The following is a 21,345-nucleotide window of genomic DNA, read 5'->3' on the forward strand; positions in this document are numbered from 1 at the left end:
GATATTAATAATATAAGGATTATTATTATTACGATTGAAATCTGTGCAGTTGTAGGTCCAGGAGCTCTGTTATCTGGAGTCCTGTAGCTCAGTGGTTAGAGCACTCGCCTTGCAAGCGAGAGACCTGGGTTCGATTCCCGGCAGGGTGAAACGTTGGGCAAGTTTCCTTACTCCACGCGCCTCATAATAATCCCTCAAGAAAAAAAATAATAAATTGGTCATTTCAATCCACGACTGTTTGTGGGACACTGCTGTGCGCAATTGGCTGCCGCATTTCACCCACAAACATACAGTCAATTTACAATATATCTCGTGAAGTGCTTTGAGACGTCTAGAAGATGTGAAAAAGCGCTATATCAAATGCAAGGAATATTATTATTATTATCTGAGGGCTGAGATTTTCCCTTCTCGGCTCCTGATAACAGGAAGCTCGACCGTGTTTGCAATGGCCGCTGTATGGTTTGAGCTGGTTGAATTCCAGGGTACTCACAAAGCACACTATGGGGATCACCAATCCTTGGCTTTTCCCAACCTGTGACTAATGCATTAAGCTAAGCAGAGTGTGTCCTCCTGGGAGAGAGAGAGAGAGAGAAAGGCGCAATTCTTACCAGACGCACAGGAACCATACTTGTTGAGCTCTCACTACTTTGGCTTGGATGCACATCGGCATGGTGACTGACACACGTGTCAAACACCCAGCTAACCTCCTCAAAAAACTTTGTCTTGTGAAAAAAATATCAACAAACTTATGAAGCTGAAGTTTCTCAAATGTTCCCGGGTACAGGGAAGCTGTGAGAGAGAGAGAGGGAAAGATACAGAGAGAGAAAAAAAAACAGAGAAAATAAAACAGAGAGAGAAAGAAAAAGAGAGAAAAAAGAGAAAAAAAAGGGTACATGGTAACCTAAAAAGGAATTCAGGAGTTTACACTGTAGGTCTGCTGAAAAGATTGCAACTTTTAATCAAGTATCTCTGAAGCAGAATATCTCGAGCTGAGGTCCTGGCTGTGTTTCAAGGCCATTCATTGCAATTTGGACAACACAATTGACACCAGTTTAAAAACATGTGTCTATCTGTACCCTTGCCTCCTTCAAGGTCTGTCTCAAGACCCTCCTCTTCAACTGTGCTTTCGGTCAACTTCCCTCCTCCAACCCCCTCTTGTTCTCCACCCCTTTCTGATCCCAATCCACAGCTCGGGTGCAAACCCCTCACTGTCCAGCAGCTTGGGAAGTCCTCCCAACATGAAAGGCACTGTATAAATGCAATTTGTTGTTGTTTTTACATGTCCTCTCTGGTACGGGAGTGCAGGTGCTTTTCACTAAATTGAAGATGTTCTGATTGTGTTTGCCCTACAACTTCCTCCAGTCACCATCAGCTACAGGTTACATAACCAGGTGATAATGGTCCACAGTTAACTCCACCTGATAATAACAATGATTTGAAATAGCACCCTTATTATCTCGTTGAGATGTCTCAAAGGCTTCACAGGATATACTGTAGTGTAGTGGCTATGTATTTTGTGGTCGAAACGCGGCAGCCATGTGCACATAGCAGTGTCCCACAACCAGTCATGGAGTGATTGACCAATTTTATTTTGGGGATTGTTGGCCAGGACACGGAGAGAGAAACTCACCTCTTTTCAAATAGTTCCATAGGATCTTTAACATCCACTCAAACAAGCAGACGGGACCTTGGTTTAATGTCTCATCCGATGTCCTGACAACCATTCCCTCTCATCGGAAGGAAGCTTTAGGATGCAGACAGGCGAATCAACCCAAATTCTCTCATCGTCTTCCCTGGTGCAGAAGATGGTTGAGATGAAAACCTGGAAAGGAGTATATATCCACCAATCTACTGTACAATTGGTGCATTTATTTGTTTCAAGCTTCTTTGCGTTAAACATTACATATGGGAAGATGTGCAACATTTACACCAAGGTTACCAAGAATTCGCTAAAGCTCTTGAGCATCAAAAGGTTGGGGGTTCAAGCTTCACGTAGAGAATTTGACCTCACAGTGACGGCTGCAACTACACACAGTGCTGGGGGGAGGTGGGGGGGGTAGCGTTGCATTGTTGGAAGAGACGATCTTCAGATGAGACATTAAATTGAGGTCCCGTCTGCCTGTTCAAGTGGATGTTAAAGTTCTCGTGGCACGACTGGAAAGAGAAGGGAGTTTCTCCCAGTGTCTTGGCAACCGATCCCCCAGATAAAGCTATAGCATATAAGACTGCCTTCAATACCAAAGTCCACAATGATTGACTGCGCCTGTAGAGAGGTCCAGAACAGCTGAAACTGAAACTGGCTGACTTCCCATTACAGTCACTGACAGCCAGATACTATGCTGTGTGAGAAGGTATGACGCAGCCACTTTAAATGACTCTCCATGACTGTTGGTTACTGATTATCTTGTGTGCTGCTGTGAAACAACTTTTTCACCTCCTTCGAAGACTTGCTGAAACATTCTTGCTTTTAGTTTGAAAAAACAAATTTTCGAAAAGCACAGCGTCCGCCCTCCTCGCTGGTATCGAGAGCCAGGAACAGTGACTTTGACTTGGTTTGAAACCCGCCAGCAGAAGAGAGTTTTTTGAAAACTTATTTTCTAAAGATCTTTGGTGTAAATTAAAATAAATACATAATACATAATAATAGTGACTATATATAGATATAGCCACTATTATTATATATATAGTAGTGGCTGTATGTTGTGGGCAAATGCAGCAGCCAATTTGCCCACAGCAATGTTTTATCTTAATAATAATCCTTGCATTTGATAGTGCCATATCACGTCTTTGAGGCTTCTCAAAGCGCTTCACAGAATATACTGTGTATTTTGTGGGTGAAACGTGATAACCAATTGTGCTCAGCAGTGGATTTTAAGGAATCATTACCCCCGGAAAGCAATCCACCAATCGACTAACAATCCTGTTTCGACTTACTTTTAGGTAAACAGTGGCGTATGGAGTAAGGACATTGCCTAAGGGTTCACCCTGCCCAGGAATCAAACCCAGTTCCTCCAGTTTGCGAGGAGAGCCCGCTGAACACTATGCTATGGGACTCTACAATGTCATCACTTAAAAAAGGTGGTAAATGATGGCTTTGTAATTACACTTTGCTGGAAATTCCAGCTTGCGGAACCAGATTTCCCCCAACCCCGCCCCCCATTAGTCCAGGGGTTTTAGTGAACATGCCACTATTACTGTATGCCAGCCAAACCCCTAACAATGAGCCAAGCAGCCAAAATGACATTAGAATTTTTGAGATGAGCTGAGGAGGGAAAGCGCAAGTCAACGGAAACCACCGTTTTTTGAAATGTGGGGGGGGGGGGGGGCTGCGTGGGGAGAGGAGAGTGCGTGTCCTACGTCCCAATCACAAGGCAGACCAAAATCAAAAAGTTCACAATTCCAATCGTAAGATGGGACAGAATGAAACATTCATGTTCTGCTCAATCAGCCATGTATGTCATTCCCAGGTCTTGTACTGTCAGCACTGCCAAAGAAAACTGTTTTAAAAAAAAGAACACCTTATTCTCTCATACAAGCAAAGTAAACGTTTATTGCAGTGCCAAATACTTTTGGGTCAGCCGGGTGTCTGACACATGCAGAATCCCATCAATATGCTTAAGAGTATCCAAACCAAACTGAGAATTCCATGCATCCACCTACACATGGAAATTCCAGAGAGAGATTGTTGGAATGGAATGCGCACTCTCTCCCTGGAGGGATATATCCTGCTTACCTAATTCCAGAAAGTATTAGGCGTAATTTTGCAGGAGTCTAAACAGCTCCAAGAGCAACAACAATTTACATAGAGCTCTTCATGCAGGGTAGTGTCTCGGAGCGCTTATTTCATCCCGAGCTCTCGAGGTCAACAGAACTGTACACCTTGGGGACGTCGCTAAAAGTTACATTCCCAAATCCAGGCGAAAAAATACAGGAACTGTCGATAGGATCAGGCAAATCACACAAAAAAAAGACACTTGTTCTTACTGATCACCTCTTAGTGGGTAGGAGACAGAAACACCAAGATGATGATAATAATAATTCTTGCATTTGATGTAGTGCCTTATCAAGTCATTGGAACGTCTCAAAGTGCTTCACAGGATATACTGCAAAGTAGAAAAACTGTACATTTTGTGGGCGAAACGCAGCAACCAATTGCATGCAGCAGTTTCCCACATATAGTCGTGGATTGAGTAAACAAACGATTTTTAAAAAAAATTTAGAGGAATTATTACCCCTATAAAGTGATCCACCAATTGACTAACTACTGGGTTCCTACTTACTGCTGGTAAACAGAGGCGTGTGGAGTAAAGAAACTTGCCTAAGGTTCCTTCCGACCGGGAATCGAACCAGGATCCTCTCGCTTGTGAGGCGAGTGCTCTAACCACTATGCTACGTGGGAGGCAGGAACGTCAAGATGGATCCGCTCATTGGCAGAACTGGCCCTTGGCACATAAAGGAATCAGCCAGACCCTTCAGTGAGGCCTCGGAACTGCCCACACAAGTAGATAGGATCAGACCAAATGGGAATAAGCAGTACAGAGCTTGGAGGTGAAGGATGAGGGACTTCATGCCAATATCCTCAAACGCCTCCCAGACGTACAAATCCAATTAACCATTGACCAAGCCTGGGAAGAACAGACCATTAATGGCATTACTAAACATAGGACACCACGAGTGAGCAAAAATTGCAAGACTCAACTGGTGTACGTACTGGATACAACACAGTGAATTTAATTTGGGGTGGGGGGTGACACACGCGGAAACCCATCAGCAAGCCTAACAGTATCCTAATCAGACCGAGGTTCCACCTACACATGGAAATTCCCTTGTATTCAGTATGGAATTGCACGCTCTCCGCCCGGAGGAATGCACCCTGCTTGCTTAATTAGGGAGCGTATTAAGCACAGGTTGGCCAGAGCCATGGTTTCGGGACCCCAGAGTATGTACTGGGGTAATTGCTGGAGTCTAACTAATGAAAGCCACATAGCTTGCCATTGATATCGCTGTCTGGCAAGCTTTCCCACTGTTTGTCCAGTTAGGACCACCCTACCCATTAGGGCTTTGGCCTGCAAGGTTCACAGGAGCTGAGTGGCAGGATTCCAATGACCGTCCCAATGACTGGTCTGCCTTTCCAGGTCCAGCCGATGAGCCAGGCTGAGCTGAGCTGTCATCAGCAGTGCGCTGGAATACTGTGGACCCACCTGGCTCAGGAACGGGACTAAAGACCATCACAGAGCTGGCTCCATTCCGACATTCTACTGCCAAACATAATAATAATAATAATAATAATCCTTGCATTTGATATAGCGCTTTTCACGTCGGGAGGACGTCCCAAAGCGCTTCACAGAACACACTGTAAAGTGAATTGACTGTATATTTGTGGGCGAACGCAGCAGCCAATTGCGCACAGCAATGTCCCACAAACAGTCGTAGATTGAAGTGACCAATTTATTACTGTTTTGGTGGGATTATTATTAGGCTCTGTGTGGAGTAAGGAAACTTGCCCAAGGTTTCGCCCTGACCTGCCTGGGATTGAACTCAGGTCTCTCGCTTGCAAAGCGAGTGCTCTAACCACTGAGCTACAGGACTCCATACAAACATGTCACCTTGAAGCCAGTTCAGCTCATTGCCCCCCTATTCTCAGGATGATAGCCAACATTAGATTATGCAAGTCCTGTCTCTCCCCCCACGCCATTACAAAACAGTGATGCAAGACTACGAAGGAGCTGAAACAAGTCGTCAGAGATACATTTAGCCTCGTCACTCCATCATGTTACAGATGTGGCACCGAACATGGCGATGGATCATTATCTGCCATGAAATTGATGGCGCTCGCACACATTGATCCTCTGAACGTCTAAATACAGTTAAACACTTGTACTGACTACAATGAAGTACTTCTAAATACAATTATCATCATTCTTTCACATGTTTCAGTTGTTGGTCAGCGCTCTGTAGAGAAAAACACATGTGGGTAACAGGACTTTGTCAACACACCACAAGTATTTTGTGCGAGCAATGCATTAAAAGACCCCTTTTCCCTGGTCAGGGCTATCAAACATGTAAACACTATCTCAGACAGTAACTCTGATCTGTGATCTCACGGATCCTGAGGCTGTCTCTCACTCTATCATTACTCAGCCGTCTCTGAACACTTTTTTTAAAGAAAAAGGAGCAAACATTTTTTTGGAGGGATCATTACCCCCGGAAAGCGTTTCCTCCAATCGGCTAACAACGGACTTAAAATGCAAATTGTCCCTCCAAAGGAGGAGAAGTCTGCTACACATTGTTAGAAGGAGAGATTTCACACCGGCACTTTTTTCACAATAGTATTTAAAGCTTCGTGGCAGTTTTTTTACTGCCGGTCAACAGCTAACTGGGAGCTAATGAAACCCAGCACAACACCAGCTGCTAGAACATGTGCCAAACTCCATCTGGCACTCAGCTATGTGTCAGCCATCTACGTTCCCCTCACACTGTACAACTCAAAGCGGCTTAGCTCCCAGCCACTACCCAAACACACCAGCCTTTGTCCAATCAGGGCTTGGTTGGTTAGGTTCAGAAACTTGCAGCAATTCATTTCATAATTTGTCTATTATTATTACTACACACTGGTTGTATTGTGGGACAGAAGAACTTACAAGTAAAAAAAAATTCTCTCTCTCTCATTCACCCCTCTCCCTCATTGCCCCTTATAATAATAATAATACTTGCATTTGATGTAGCACCTTATCATGTCGTTGATGCATCTCAAAGTGCTTTATAAGATATATTGTGAAGTGAATTGACTGTATTTTTGTGAGCGAACCATGGCAGCTAATTGCGCACAACAGTGTCCCACAAACAATCGTGGATTGAGTGACCAAATTATTAATTTATATTATTTTCTGAAGGGATTATTACCTCTGGAAAGCGGTCTGCCAATCGACTAACAACCAGGTACCTACTTACTGTTAGATAAACAGAGGCGAGTGGAGTAAGGAAACTTGCCTAAGGTTTCCTGCCGTGAATTGAACCTGGGTCCTCTTGCCTGTGAGGCGATTGCTTTACTCAATACACCTACGGGAGTCATACAATACACTGCAGGACTCCACCACCTGCTCGGCATTAAAAATATTGTTTTGCCTTCAACTACTCTGTATTGAGTTTTCCCATCAAAGATGTTCTGCCGCCTACGACACTTTGGTGGGGGCGGGGGGAGAGTCTGGGCTCCTGTTTGTTCCCTTAAACCCCCCCGTCAGGAAAAAAGAGCAAGTTTCTGCTCAGCACTCGCTGTGCGTCTTTTTATCATTCTTATTCATGAATCCCGTATGCCCACAAGCAGGTCATTATTTAGAACAAGTCTCCATATGCTTTGCCTCTGCGTAAATGTTAGTGGTCAGTACCCCTGATACAGTACATCATTAACCACTGCGAGACTGGATCCCCGCAAACTCTGACCTAGAGACGGCATTTAGCAACCAACAAACATATTATTGTTCTCAGAAACTGTAACTAACCATACAAGTGACAAATACTTGTATACAAATAATTCCACAAATGTTTAATAACAATAATAATTTGCATTTGATACATTGCCTTATCACATCATTGAGACGTCGCAAAGCACTTCACACTGTAAAGTGAATTGACTGTATATTTTGTGCATGAAAAACAGCAGCCAATTGCACACAGCAGTGTCCCACAAACAACCATAAAGTGACAAAATTATTATTATTATTTTTTTCTTAAATTTCTTTGAAGGTATTATCATCCCCGGAAAGCGATCACAAATCGACAAATAACCAGGTTCCTATTTACCCCGCTATCCTCCTCCACCGCTTGTCCTCACACCTCAACCTTCATTCAAGGCCCTGTCCTTGAGTGGTTTAGGTCGTACCTCTCCCACCGTCTTCAGTTTGTTTCCACAAACAGCTTTTCTTCCAGCCCCCGCACTGTCTCGTGCAGCGTCCCTCAGGGCTCTGTCCTCGGTCCCCTCCTCTTCACCCTCTATACGCTCCCCCTGGTGACATCAACCGCAGACATGGGGTTAACTTCCACATGTATGCGGATGACACCCAACTCTACCTTTCCTCTTCTACCCTCAACTCCATGACCACTGATGTCCTGACAGCCTGTCTGTCCGACATCGAGTCCTGGACGAGAGACATCTTTCTTCAGCTCAACGTGAGCAAAACTGAGGCCCTCCTGATTGGCTCACGTCAGCGCCTCCGCACCTCAGGCGCTGACAGCATCAGCATCCAAGGCTGCACTCTCCACCTCTCAAAGCCATCAGGAACCTCGGGGTTCTGATCGACCCTGAGCTGTCCTTTCTCCCTCATATCCGCGCCACAACTGGCACCGCCTTCCATCACCTCCAGAACATCGCCAGACTACGGCACTACCTCACCCCTCACGCTGCTGAAACTCTGGTCCACGCCTTTTGGAGTCCTGTAGCTCAGTGGTTAGAGCACTCGCTTTGCAAGTGAGAGACCCGAGTACAATTCCAGGCAGAGGGCGAAACCTTACTCCACACACCTAATAATAATCCCTCCAAAAAAACAAAACAATAATAAATTGGTCATTTTCAATCCACGACTGTTTGTGGGACATTGCTGTGCGCAATTGGCTGCCGCGTTCGCCCACAAATATACAGTCAATTCACTTTACAGTATATTCTGTGAAGCATTTTGGGACATCTAGAAGACGTGAAAAGCGCTATGTCAAATGCAAGGATTATTATTATTATTATTTTATCACCTCAAGGCTGGACTATGGGAACTCTCTCTTCGCCGGCCTTCCCGGCACCTCCCTCCACAAGCCGCAGGTCATTCAGAACTCTGCAGCTCGTGTACTGTCCCGCAACAGGCTTCGGGAACACATCACTTCCATCCTCGCTCGCCTCCATCCCCCAGAGGATCAAATTCAAGATCCTCATCCTCACCTACAAGGCCATTCACGGCCTCGCTCCCTCCTACCTCTCCGACCTACTATCTCCCTACTTACCTGCCCGTACCCTCCGTTCCTCTGGCTCCGGTCTGCTCCACATCCCCCGCCCCAGCCACCCTACCATCGGTGGCCGGGCCTTCAGCCTCTCAGCCCCTCGGCTCTGGAACTCCATCCCCCAGTGCCTTCGCCGCCTCCTCCCTTTCCTCCTTCAAGGCCGGTCTCAAGATCTTTCTCTTCGACCGAGCCTTCAGCTCCCCTCTCGACTCTCTACCCCCTCCTCGCTTCCTCCCTTCCCTCCCGTCATCCTGACCATTTCCCCTCTGCTCGGGTCCCGACGTGAAAGGCGCTCTATAAATGAAATCTTGTTGTTGTTGTACTGTTAGGTAAACAGAGGCGTGTGGAGTAAGGAAACTTGCCTAAGGTTTCACCACGCTCGGGAATCAAACCCAGGTCATCTCGGTTGCGAGGCGAGCGCTTTAACCACTACACTACTGTATTTCACAACAAAAATTAAACTCCACCACAAAAACAAAAAAATTAACTTTTATAACCTATAATATTGCACGGAACAATTCATGCAGGTACTCTTTTATTACATTTTGCAAACTAACAATCATTTAATTCAATTTATTCACTCCATGACTGTTTGTGGGAGACTGCTGTGCGCAAACTGGCTGCCACATGTTGCCCCCACAAAATGCAGTGATTTCACTTTATAGTATATCCTGTGAATGATTTGAGATGTCACAATATGATGAGCTATATCAAAGGGGAAGGATTTATTATTATTATTTTTGTTATGTTATTACATCTTAACTCACACTGCAGAGGTAGCTTCTCAGTGATTTTCAGTGCTGGGTCAGCCGGATCAATAACACAGGCATGTAAGTTACCTCTGAGTAGTTATTACTTTACTTAATATAGTTGAGCTCCTAAAATAGCTACTTTTTTCAGTTTATTATTAGACATTTAAAATGCAGCCAAGGTAGCCTATTCTAGCAATATTGTCTTGATGCATTCTAAACGTTTCATTAACATAACCTGTGCTTAGTTAAATCATCGCAAGTAGGATACAAACATAATATTTATAAAGGGTGACTTTTCACAGCACCATAGCTCAGCTAGTGGATCAGTTTAATATTCCCAAGAATGATGACAGCCCAGCCTGGCTCATCGGCAGGACCTGGAAGGGCAGACCAGTCACTGGGGGCAGGGAATCCTCACACTCAGCTCCCGTTAACCCTGAAAGCCAAAGCCCTAACGGGTAGGATGGTCCTAGTTGGACAAGCAGCAGGAAAGTTTGCCAGACAACGATATCAATGGCAAGCTATGCGGGTTTAGCTGATTAGACCTCAGCAGTTACCCCAACGCACATTCTGGGGTCCCCAAGCTAAGGCTCTTGCCAAACTACACCTAATATGTTCTGGAATTAGGTAAGCAGGATGCTTCCCTCCAGGGAGAGCACCTCTCTGGAATTTCCATGTGTAGGTGGGATGCATGGAATTCACAGTTTGGTTTGGATACTCTAAAATAGGGATGAGCAATTATTTTGGCTGGTGGGCCACTTCACGAGTTTTGATAAGCTTCGCGGGCCACACACTTAATATAGATGCAAATGCTTAATAATAGCTCAAAATCAAGTCTTACACTTGTACATGCATAAAATAGTCTATATAATTGACATTAATTAAAATTAGATTAAATAAAAACAACTCATTGAGCAGACATTTATTCAATATTTATTCACATATTGATGAGAATGTGAGAAGCTCACTCAGTGGGAAGAATGAAAGCGCTGATGTGCGTTAACCAGACAATTGGAGTCAGGCATCGTCGCCGTTGTTGCAATGCGGAGTACTGCTGCAAGATGGTCATCAGTCATCGCGGATCTATGTTTTGATTTAATTGAATTTCATCACAGAAAATGTCTCCTCGCGTATGTTCAGCATGTAAGTCAAGTAGTGACGAGTATACCTTTTAAAGGTTTGACCGCAAACAGTAATCTGCAGCAAAGTTGGAAAGTGGACGAACAGCCGCTTTCCAATCTGATGCGATAAAAGAAATAATTTTGTCATAAATGACTTGACACTGCAATACAAATCGGGCACAAAGGCCCCCTTCTGTTGTAGTTTTGAATTCAGTTCATTCATGTGGCCCATGATATCAACAGCAAATGTGAAATCAGAGAGCCAATTCGCATCTTTCAGCTGCGGGAAATCTGGATCTTTTTGTTTCATGCCCAAATATAAATCAATCTCTGTTCTCAGTTCCCACCCTCTTTTCAAGACCTTTCCTAAACTAAGCCATCTTACATTCATGTGATACAGACCATCCGTGTGCTCGGATTCCAATTCCTCAAGCAGAGTTACAAATATTTTGAGGTTTTTGTGGTTTAATCCTCTTGCTCGAATGTAGTTGACCACTTTCGTAACTGTGTCCACGACATTGCTTAGTTTTAGAACACTCTTACAGAGGACCTCTTGGTGGATAATGGAGTATAGAAAAATAATATTCTGTTTTGAATTTGCTTCTTTGACTTAATCTTGAATTCTTTTCAGTAACCCAACATATTTGCCTGTCAGATTTGGGCTTTCATCAGTGGTCACATTCACCAATTTGTTCCACTCCACTTCTAATTTTAAGATAACCTTATTTACTGCCTTCTTCACTGCATTGATGCCAATTCTTTTGTGAGCAAAAAATGTTTGGCGATACCTCGAATAAAAATTATCAACTGGGCTGTGTCTTTGAGATCACAACTCTCATCGAGTGCCAGTGAAAAACATGCAAAATTGCTTACTTTATTTTGTAACTGCACACTGTTTTTATTTTCTTTCTTTATTTTATTTTTTAATTTATTTTTATTTTATTTATTTTATTTGTTTTATTTTCCTCCCACACTGGTTAAAAAAAATTTAGAAGTCCATTCTTTGTTGAATATTCGGCCTTCAGGGTCCACTTTCCGCTTCTTTGATAAACTCATTTCGAATTAACATCTTCTTCAGTGAAAAGTATTGCTGAGGATGCCGCGCCTGTTTAAAAATTTCCCGATCCATACATCTTTGACGTCAGCCTGATTCAACACTTAAGGGAGTGTGCGCACAACTAAGTAGTGTGATTGGCTGATGATGTTCCCGGTCAGATTCAAAAGCGAAATTTGTGCGACTTTCTGGGACTGAACGAACTATAATTTTTTCTATTGCGAGACACAATGACGGGTCGGATAGAATCATTTGGCGGGCTGGATGCGGCCCACGGGCCGTCTTTTGCCCACCCCTGCTCTAAAGTATAGTGATGGGCTTCCGCAAGTGTCACACAGGCGACTGACCCCCAAAAATATTCCCAATAGCAACAGTAATGCCTTCAATTCAGCCATTGCGCTCTTTAACAGTGTGAAAGAGACCAAGCCTTGTGAAAGTGATACAAGGTATTCTAAAATGGAAACCTAGACAGAGGCCTGTACAAAGTTAAACATTTTCAAAGTTAAAAGACTTGTTTTACAGCAAGTAATAATAATAAATAATAATACTTGCATTTTATATAGTGCCTTATCAGGTCGTTGAGACTTCTCATAGCACTTCACTATATATTTTGTGGGCGAAATTCTGCTGCCAATTGCACGCAGGGCTGTCCCCACAAACAGTGACCAAATTATTATTTAATTTTTTTGGGGGGAGGGATAATTACCTCCGGAACGCAATCCACCAATCAAGTAACAACCGGGTTCCTACTTACTGCTAGAAGCGAAATTTGCGTGTGGAGTAAGGAAACTTGTCTGAGGTTTTGCGCTGGCCGGGAATCAAACCCGGGTCCTCTCGCTTGCGAAGCGAGTGCTCTAACCACTACACTACTCCACAAAGACTTAGAAATCATTGAATAATCAAAATAGAAAAATAGCATACATGATTCTTTGTCTTGAAACTCCTCTCTTCCCAGCTACAAGCTTGTAGTTTATGTGCACAGACACACACACACACACCACTGATCTCTGATGACCTCCTGATAAATTTATGTCCATCTAAGAAAGAGGATGGTCAAGAGAGATCCACGAGGCAACTGGAATCACTGGGATTAGACCTCAACAAAACCGAAACTGTTCAAGCCACAAACATATACAGCAAAACAAAAATCGCACCTGTCGGGACCATAATATTTAATGCAACTTATGTGAAGTCCGAGTTGCAGGCAAACTATGAAAGTTGTATAAAATCTGATTTAAGCAATAATCCTCCCTGTGCATCGTAATTCAACGCAGCCGGTAAATGCACAAGCAGTGATGGGTCATGACTGCATTTCCCGTGATTTCATGCACCTTGACCCATCACCACATACACACTTATCTGCAAGTGTAGGAATCGCATTGAATCGTGGGCAAAGAAGTTCTTCTAAGCATGAGGCGACGGATCAAGACTAAGCTTCCTGTGATACAATACAGATTCCGGTGCATGTACAAGCTTAGGCGATTAGACAATTTATAAATATAAGACTTATGTGAGTATTTCAAGGGAAAACATGGCAGATACAGTTGAAATTGATTTAAAAGAGCATCATTGCAAAATAAAATTCCGTAGAACTCTAACCTGCCATTCTTTTCAATCTCCTGTCCCCCCAAAGTACTGAGTAAACAGATGAGGAGGGGCTGAAAATTCACAGAATTTGAAAACTACAGTGAGGTGGTGAGTGGGGTGGGAGAAATCCCAATTGAGTCTAGACATCAAGCTTTATCTTTAGTTTCCTTACCCCACACACGCCTGTTTACCTAGCAGTAAGTAGGAACCTGGTTGTTGGTCCATTGATGGATCACTTTCTGAGGGTAATAATCCCTTCTAAAAATAAATAGATTTGGTCACTGAATCCAGGACTGTTTTGGGACACTACTGTGTGCAATTGGCTGCCGCATTTCACCCACAAAATATACAGACAATTCACTTAACAGTATATCCTGTGAAGCGTTTTGAGACGTCTCGAAGATGTGATAAGACGCTATATCAAATGCAAGGAATATTATTAGTAGTAGTATTTTAAAGCTTGCAAACGTTGGATAATTCTAAAATCCAGCCTCCTTAAAGAACTAAAAAGCAACTTCTAAATTTAAGAATTGGCCAAAATCTCCACGTTATAAAATGTTTTTTTTATATATACATACACACAATGGGAGAATTTCTGCCTTCGGACTCAAACCATAGGAACAGACAAGGTCCATTGTTTAACTGCAGCAGCAAATGTGGGCTTTTGAGAAGGAAGTTAAAAAAAACATAGATTATAAATACACGGGCAAGATCGGGTTACCACATCACTATGTAGAGGGCGGAGAGAGGGGGATAGGGATGGTGGGGGGAGAACGTGTGGGCGCGGGGGGGAAGAGCGTGTGGGCACGGGGGGGGGGAAGAGCGTGTGGGCACGGGGGGGGAAGAGCGTGTGGGCGCGGGGGGGGAAGAGTGTGTGGGCGGGGGGGGGAGTCTGCGGATGCGGGGGGGGGGAGTGCGGCGGATGCGGGGGGGGGGAGTGCGTGCGGATGCGGGGGGGGGGAGTGCGTGCGGATGCGGGGGGGGGGAGTGCGTGCGGATGCGGGGGGGGGAGGCGTGCGGATGCGGGGGGGGAGAGCGTGCGGATGCGGGGGGGGAGAGCGTGCGGATGCGGGGGGGAGAGCGTGCGGATGCGGGGGGGGGGGGGGGGGAGAGCGTTCGGATGTGGGGGGGAGAACGTGTGGATGCGAGGGGGGGGGAGGGTGCGGGCGCGGAGAGTGTGCGGGCACGGGTGGGGAGAGAGCGTGCGGGCGCGGGGGGGGGAGAGAGCGTGTGGGCGCGGGGAGAGAGCGTGTGGGTGCGGGGGGGGGGAGAGCGTCTGGGCGCGGGAGGGGGACGGGAGAGTGTGTGGGCGCGGGGGTTGGGAGAGAGTGTGTGGACGGGAAGGGGGGGAAGAGTGTGTGGGGGCGGGGGAGGGGGGAGTGGTGTGGGGAGAGTTGGGGCAGGTGTTCCTCCTAATTGCTCTGCTTCGACAAAAAGAAACAGATTTATTTTACAAAAACACTCAACTCTGGGGGGAGGGAGAGGGGGCGAATAGGGGGAGATGAATGGGAGGGAGTGGGGGGGGGGGAAGAGGAAGGAGAAAAAGAAAAAACGGACTTGTTCTGAAAACGAAATCCCGTGCAGACAAGTTAAGTTCTAAGTGTTTCGGACGAGGAGAGTGTGTCTGGGTTTCATGAACTGTGCTGATGAGGTTTGCAGAGTGTCTCTCCCAGGAGCTGTGTAGCCAGTCTCGCTCTCGCTTCGCCCCCACCCACCGTACTCCAGGTCAGTAATTTTGGAGTATAAACACCAGCGCAGGACTGGAAGGGACGAGTTTCTGCGCTGTACTTTCTTTGTGAAGAATCGTTGTGAACTCCAGTGCTGTGCTTGTCAGTCGTGAGGCCAGCCACCGTACAGTCGGCTTCTAGCTTTCTCGGGAGGCAAACCCACACTTGATCGTCCCTTTCCTCCCCCACCTCCTTCCTTCTTCCCCTCCCTCCAATGCTCACTCAAACACTCCCTCGCTCCTCACTCACTCATCCATTCACGCCTTCCCTCGGTCACTCACTCCCTCATTGCTTTTGAGGGTTGCACAGCTGAAAGGAAGTGTAAACCTTGATCCAACAGCTGCCGTGACTTAAGCTGCAGCTCAAGATAAGAGAGGGAAGGGGCTGAAAGTTAACTATCAAACGCAGCTCTGGAAACGATCCTCTTTTTAAACACAAAGTGCTTGCAAATACCTCCAGTGTTCACTCTGAAACATTTCAAAACCTCTGCACTTGTTTTCTCCCACTCAGGATCTGTTAAGGGCTCCGTACTGAAAGATTCCTGTATATGTTCTCCACTCTGGTGAACAAGTGAATAAAAAAAAATGACTGTCCTCCAGTGGGGGGAGGGGGGCAAAAAGTGTGGGGGGGGGGGGGAGTGGAGTCACTTTTGGAGCCGAGCTGGCGGCGTTTGGCAGTGGAATCTCAGAATCGAACCGAGGCCTCTGTGGCGGTCTCAGCAGGTCTTGGAAGGGCAGACCAGTCACTTGGGAGCAGGGATTCCTCCCACTCAGCTCCTGTTAACCCTGCAAGGCAAAGCCCTAATGGGTAGGGTGGTCCTCGCTGGACAGGCAGCGGGGGGAAGCCAAATGTCACGGAGCTTGGTATTTTACAGCCAATGCCGTAGTGATTAGAGTCGCGGCTTCTCGAGTCGGTAAGGCCAAAACCGGTATCCCATTTATATTAACAATTTTAAAATAACACACTCCTCAAAATAAATGTAAATTATTTAATGGACGCAAGCATACAATTTGACGACACCCCAAAGCCTTAAATTAAGTCGGAGTCGAATCACACAGAATTTCTGGCCCTTACAGTTTGAGCAGGAGAGCGAGCTGACCCACTTCTTGTTAGAAGTCCCTCCAAAGTGCAACTCCTCAATGGTGCAACTCTTCAGTGCTCTCAATGGCAAGCTCAGCGTTTTTATCTGGAAACATTCCAGCAGTTACCCCAACACACACTCTTGGGTCCCCAAGTCTTGGATTTCCATGTGTAGGTGGGAATCACGGAAATCTCAGTTTGGTTTGGATACTCTTAAGCGTGGTGATATGGGTCTGCATGTGTCAGACACCCGGCTGGCCAAAACAAAAACATTCGGGGATGCGGTTAGAGAAGGAAAGAGAGGTGGGGGGTGGAGGAGGAGAACAGATCAAGTAAACTTTGCTCCCATCTGAGCCATCACCCTCCCCCCAGTCCAAGCATTTGTGAGATAAAGGTGCCAGACAGGACTCTGTAACCAAACATTAACCGGCAAACAAGGGCTCAGTCCAAGAGAGCATGGAAATCTCTGCTTGGTTTGGAGACTCTTAAGCATAGTGATGTGTTTCCGTATGTATCAAGACAGCCGCTGGCCCCCGCCCCCCCAAAAATGTATTACTTCCCCCGACCGCCAAAAATCATAAAGAAGGCCTTGGCATTTTATAAAGCAAGGGTCTGGTGTGAGGAGCGGTGTCTGAACCTGAGCCTGGAACAAGTGGAACACTGTGGCATTTCAATAGTCTGCTCCTCACCCCCCTCGCATCCTGGCTCTGGGTGTCAACTCTTCAATAGGCACAAGGTGTGTGTTCACAAGTCCGAATGCTCAAAACCCTAGTCCTATCCTACTACTAATAAAACAATAATCCTTGCATTTGATATAGAGCCTTATCACATGGTCGAGACGTCTCAAAGCGCTTCACAGGATATACTGTAAAGTGAATTGACTGTATATTTTGTGGGCGAATAACGTCTCATTCAAAGGACGGCACCTCTGACAATGCAATACAATCCCAGGCTGCACTGGAGTGTCAGCTTAGAATGGGTGATTCCAAGTCCCAACGTGGGGCTTGGACCCACAACTTCTGACTCAGAGGCGAGAGCACTGCCACTGAGTCAGGCTTGATACACTACTACTATGAAACAAATCTTTCATGTGATACAACGCTTTTCATATTGCGACGTCTCAAAAGTGCTGCACAGGATTTACTGCAAAGTATATATAGTTCCTATGTGTTTGCATGCCAACAATCACTTTACACATCAAACCCTGCCTCTTCGAACACGCCTAAGGCCATCTCCCTCTCACTGGGCGTCTAAACACCGTCCCTCCTTGTGAATGGTGGGAGTGCAAGTAATGAAGTGGTGGTTTTCTGACTGGCCAACAACACAGTGTGAACACAAACAGCTCAATATTATGAACACCAGCACTTGACTATTTCTGAATCACTTTAGATACGTTTTCTCCAATCCTCCCATGAATGTGGACGGAATTGGTCTCCCTCCTAACTCAGCTGGTTACTAACTGGCGATAACCAGCGGGGTTAGGAGGCACGAAAACCTGCCGGTAATTAGCAATTTGCACAGTGTGATGTCTGACTGGAGGAGTAAAACGAGGAGGATTGAAGCTCCCTTTTTCTCTCTCTCCCTCACACACACACACCCCTCTGCACCAGACGTTGCGGGGAGTTTAAAAAACAGTTTAAAAAAATTTCCCCCGAAAAAAGATTATGTAACAAATGTTCCAGTGCAGATAAGCTGCAAGACATTTTTTCTATCTCCTTTGCTCAGATCGTGAGCCTGAAAGCAAGTGGAGACGGTGGGAGGGAGAGATATTTACGAAGGTTTAAAATCAAAATTCAACAAATTACATTTGTATAGCGTCTTTCACGTCAGGAGGACGGCCCAAAGCGCTGATTCAATCTGCGTACAGCAGGCCACCGGGAAAGCATACAGTCAAAGGATCTCTTGTGTACATAGATGTTGTAATTCCGAATAGAAATACAATAGTAAATAAGAATCACCTTTGCATTTGATACAGCGCCAGGAAGACATCTCAAAGCGCTTCACCTGATTTGTCAGCTTGGCTCAGTTGGTAGCACTCTCACCTCTGAGATACCGGGAGAGAGAAACTCCCTTCTGTTTTCAAATAGTGCCATCTTTAACGTCACCTGAACAGGCAGACAAGACCTCAGTTTAACGTCTCATCTGAAGGACGGCACCTCCAACATGCAACTGGACTGAAGTGTCAGCTTAGACTATGTGATTCCAAGTCCCAACGTAGATTTGAATCCACAACCTTCTGGCTCGGGGGACAGTCAACTGAGTCAGGCTGACACAGTAGAATAAACACAACTATGCCCAAAAAGTAGACCAGGATTATTTGACAAACCTGCCTGGATCGGGGATCCTGGGTTTCAAGAAACTACTGTATTGTACCGCAAGCTGCGCTGAGCATTGTACAGGGTGCTCACAAAGTCCTGTTACCCTCCGTTTTTTCCTACAATTAATTTTTATTTTCTGTTGCAGATGAGTCAAGTGGAACAATGTGCGATATCAGTAACTTCCTCGTCACTCCATCTATGTTACCGAAGATGTTACACCAAATCTGGCGACGGATCATTATATGCCATGAAAATTATAGGGTTCTCACACACCCATCCTCTGGACGTCTAAATACAGTTAAACGCTTGTACTGAATACAACAAAGTACTTCTAAATACAATTAGCATTATTCTTCCACAGTTTCAGTTGTCGGTCAGTGCTCTCTAGAGAAAAAAACATGAGGGTACCAGGACTTTGTGAACACCCTGTAGGTGTACACAGCAGACGGCGCACTTGGAAGTGTGTACTGCCATAATTCATCTGCATTTCTATAGCCAAAAGGTAGAAATTGATTGGTACAAGATTCCGCAAGTGCAGCCTCTTCCATTATTTTTAGTGCAGACAGCGTTGGAAGCCGATAACAATGCCCTTCACACAGGTGATTAATGACAGGCAGGTACGTCAGCGTGCAAAACCGGGGAGACATTACTCAGGGAGCTGATCGGCAGCAAGTCAGCTTGCTCCACTGAAGTCTGCTGTGCAATCCAGCCCCACTTTCCACACACGCGATACAGTAATGGATTCTCATTTCTCTTCTCTTCCAGGGTGGGCTCGTCACCAGATCATTTGAGATGAAGAAGACCCTATGGTCGATCTGATCTCTACAGAACACTCACCCTCCCCTCTCCCATCAGAGCTTTCAGCTGCTTTTGAAATGAGTCCCAGAATCCTGGCCTTAAGCAACCTTCCTGGTAAGCTGTTCCAGTCCTTACTTACCTTCTGGGTAAAGGTATTTGTGCTGGCTGACACTCCAATGCAGTGCTATATTGCCTGAAGACCTTCCTCTTTGACTGTGCTTACGGTTACCTCCACCCCTGCTCCCCCAGTTCAACGTCAAGCACCCCGTCTTTTAAGTGCTCCGAGTCGCTACCCTGAGGGAAGAGCCCCATATCAAAGCACAAGTTGTTATTGTCCCATTTGCCCGTTCAGGTAGACTTTAAAGATCGTATCAATACTTCTCGAAAAGAGAAGGGACTTTCTCCTATCATCCTTCCAGAAATTTCTACTGCTTTGTTCCTCATTTTCTCAATTACAATGTAAAGCTATTGCATTGAAGGCCCACGCCTGAAACGTCAAACTCTTTTATGTGTGTCAGCCTGGCACAGTCGATTGTGGGGTTCAAGCCCCACGTCGGGACTTGGAATTACACAGTCTAAGCTGACACTCCAATGCAACGCTGGGGGCGCGTGTTTGCATTATCGAAGGTTACTTCCTTCAGATGAGAGGTTAAACCGAGGTCCCATCTGCCAGGTGGACGTTAAAGATCTCAAGGCATTATTTGAAAAGAGAAGGAAGTTTCTCTCTCTCCCCCCCGGTATCTGGGCAACAATCACCCAAATAAAATTGGTCACTCACTCCATGGCTGTTTGTGGGACACTGCTGTGTATAACTGACTACCCGGTTTCACCCACTAAATACAGTCACTCCACTTTACAGTATAACCTGCAAAACGCTTTGAGATGTCTTAACGACGTGATAAATTGTGATATTGAATGCAAAGATTATTATTAATGGCTGTGTGTAAATTGGCTGCCGTGCTCGCCTACAAAATAGACATTCAATCCACTTTACAGTAAATCCTGTGAAGTGCTTTGAGACGTCCTCGTGATGTGAAAGGCACTGAATTAAATGTAAGGGTTAGTATTAGTGGTAGTATTGCAGAAAGCTATATGCACACTTGTTAACTGTCACAATGCTGTTTATCAGAGATAACATTGCCAAACACAGCACTTTTATACTACAAATTGCACAACACCTCACGTGGTACATGTGTATTCCACACCACCAGAGCGGAGGGTTTAGACAACCTTCCCAAGGGCCAAATCTAAACAATGCACTGTAGCACCCAAGCTTTCCAACCACCAACAGGCAATCACACGGCTGAATAACATACTGTACACAGCCCGCGCATCTCCCAGCAATAAACAGGAACCAACCATAGAAATCGCAAGCTGCAACAAAGCTGGACAGTGGGAATCGATAAGAGTGAAGGCAAACAAGGGGGCTGAAAAGCGCATTGTTCCAGTACTTAACCGTGGGTGGGGGGAGGGGGGCAAAAGGGAGGAGAGAGCGAGAGGACCGTAACCGGTCACTGGGGACAGGGAATCCTCCCACTCAGCTCCTATTAACCCTACAAGAAAAAACCCCTAACTGGACAAGTAGGGTGGTCCCAGCTGAACGAGCATGGGAAAGCTGGCCAGACATTGCTATCAATGGCATTCTATGTGGTTTTAGCTGGTTAAACTCCAGTAGTTACCCCAACACACGTTCGATTTCCAGACTGGGCGAAAATAAGGCAAGGTTCCTTACTCTGGATCGGTTTACGTAGGATCCCGATTATTAATTGATTGGTGGATCGTTATCCAGGGGTAATAATACATTCAAAAAAATAAATAAGTTGGTCACTCAATCCACAACTGTTTGCGGGACACTGCTGTGCGCAATTGGCTGCCGTGTTCTGTCCACAAAATATACAGTCAATTCCCTTTATTTACAATATTTTC

General features: G+C 45.5%; 1 protein-coding gene and 1 non-coding gene across 2 annotated transcripts in view; one reads left to right on the forward strand and one right to left on the reverse strand.

The window, feature by feature from the left end:
• sertad2b (SERTA domain containing 2b) overlaps positions 1 to 21,345 on the reverse strand; it is a 63,719-nt gene that overhangs the window by 31,545 nt on the left and 10,829 nt on the right.
• trnaa-ugc lies at positions 78 to 149 on the forward strand. The gene has a single exon. It is a non-coding gene; the product is annotated as a tRNA-Ala (tRNA).

This window comes from Callorhinchus milii, unplaced genomic scaffold (assembly GCF_018977255.1).
Source record: "Callorhinchus milii isolate IMCB2004 unplaced genomic scaffold, IMCB_Cmil_1.0 Scaffold3, whole genome shotgun sequence".
Classification (NCBI taxonomy): Eukaryota; Metazoa; Chordata; class Chondrichthyes; order Chimaeriformes; family Callorhinchidae; genus Callorhinchus; species Callorhinchus milii.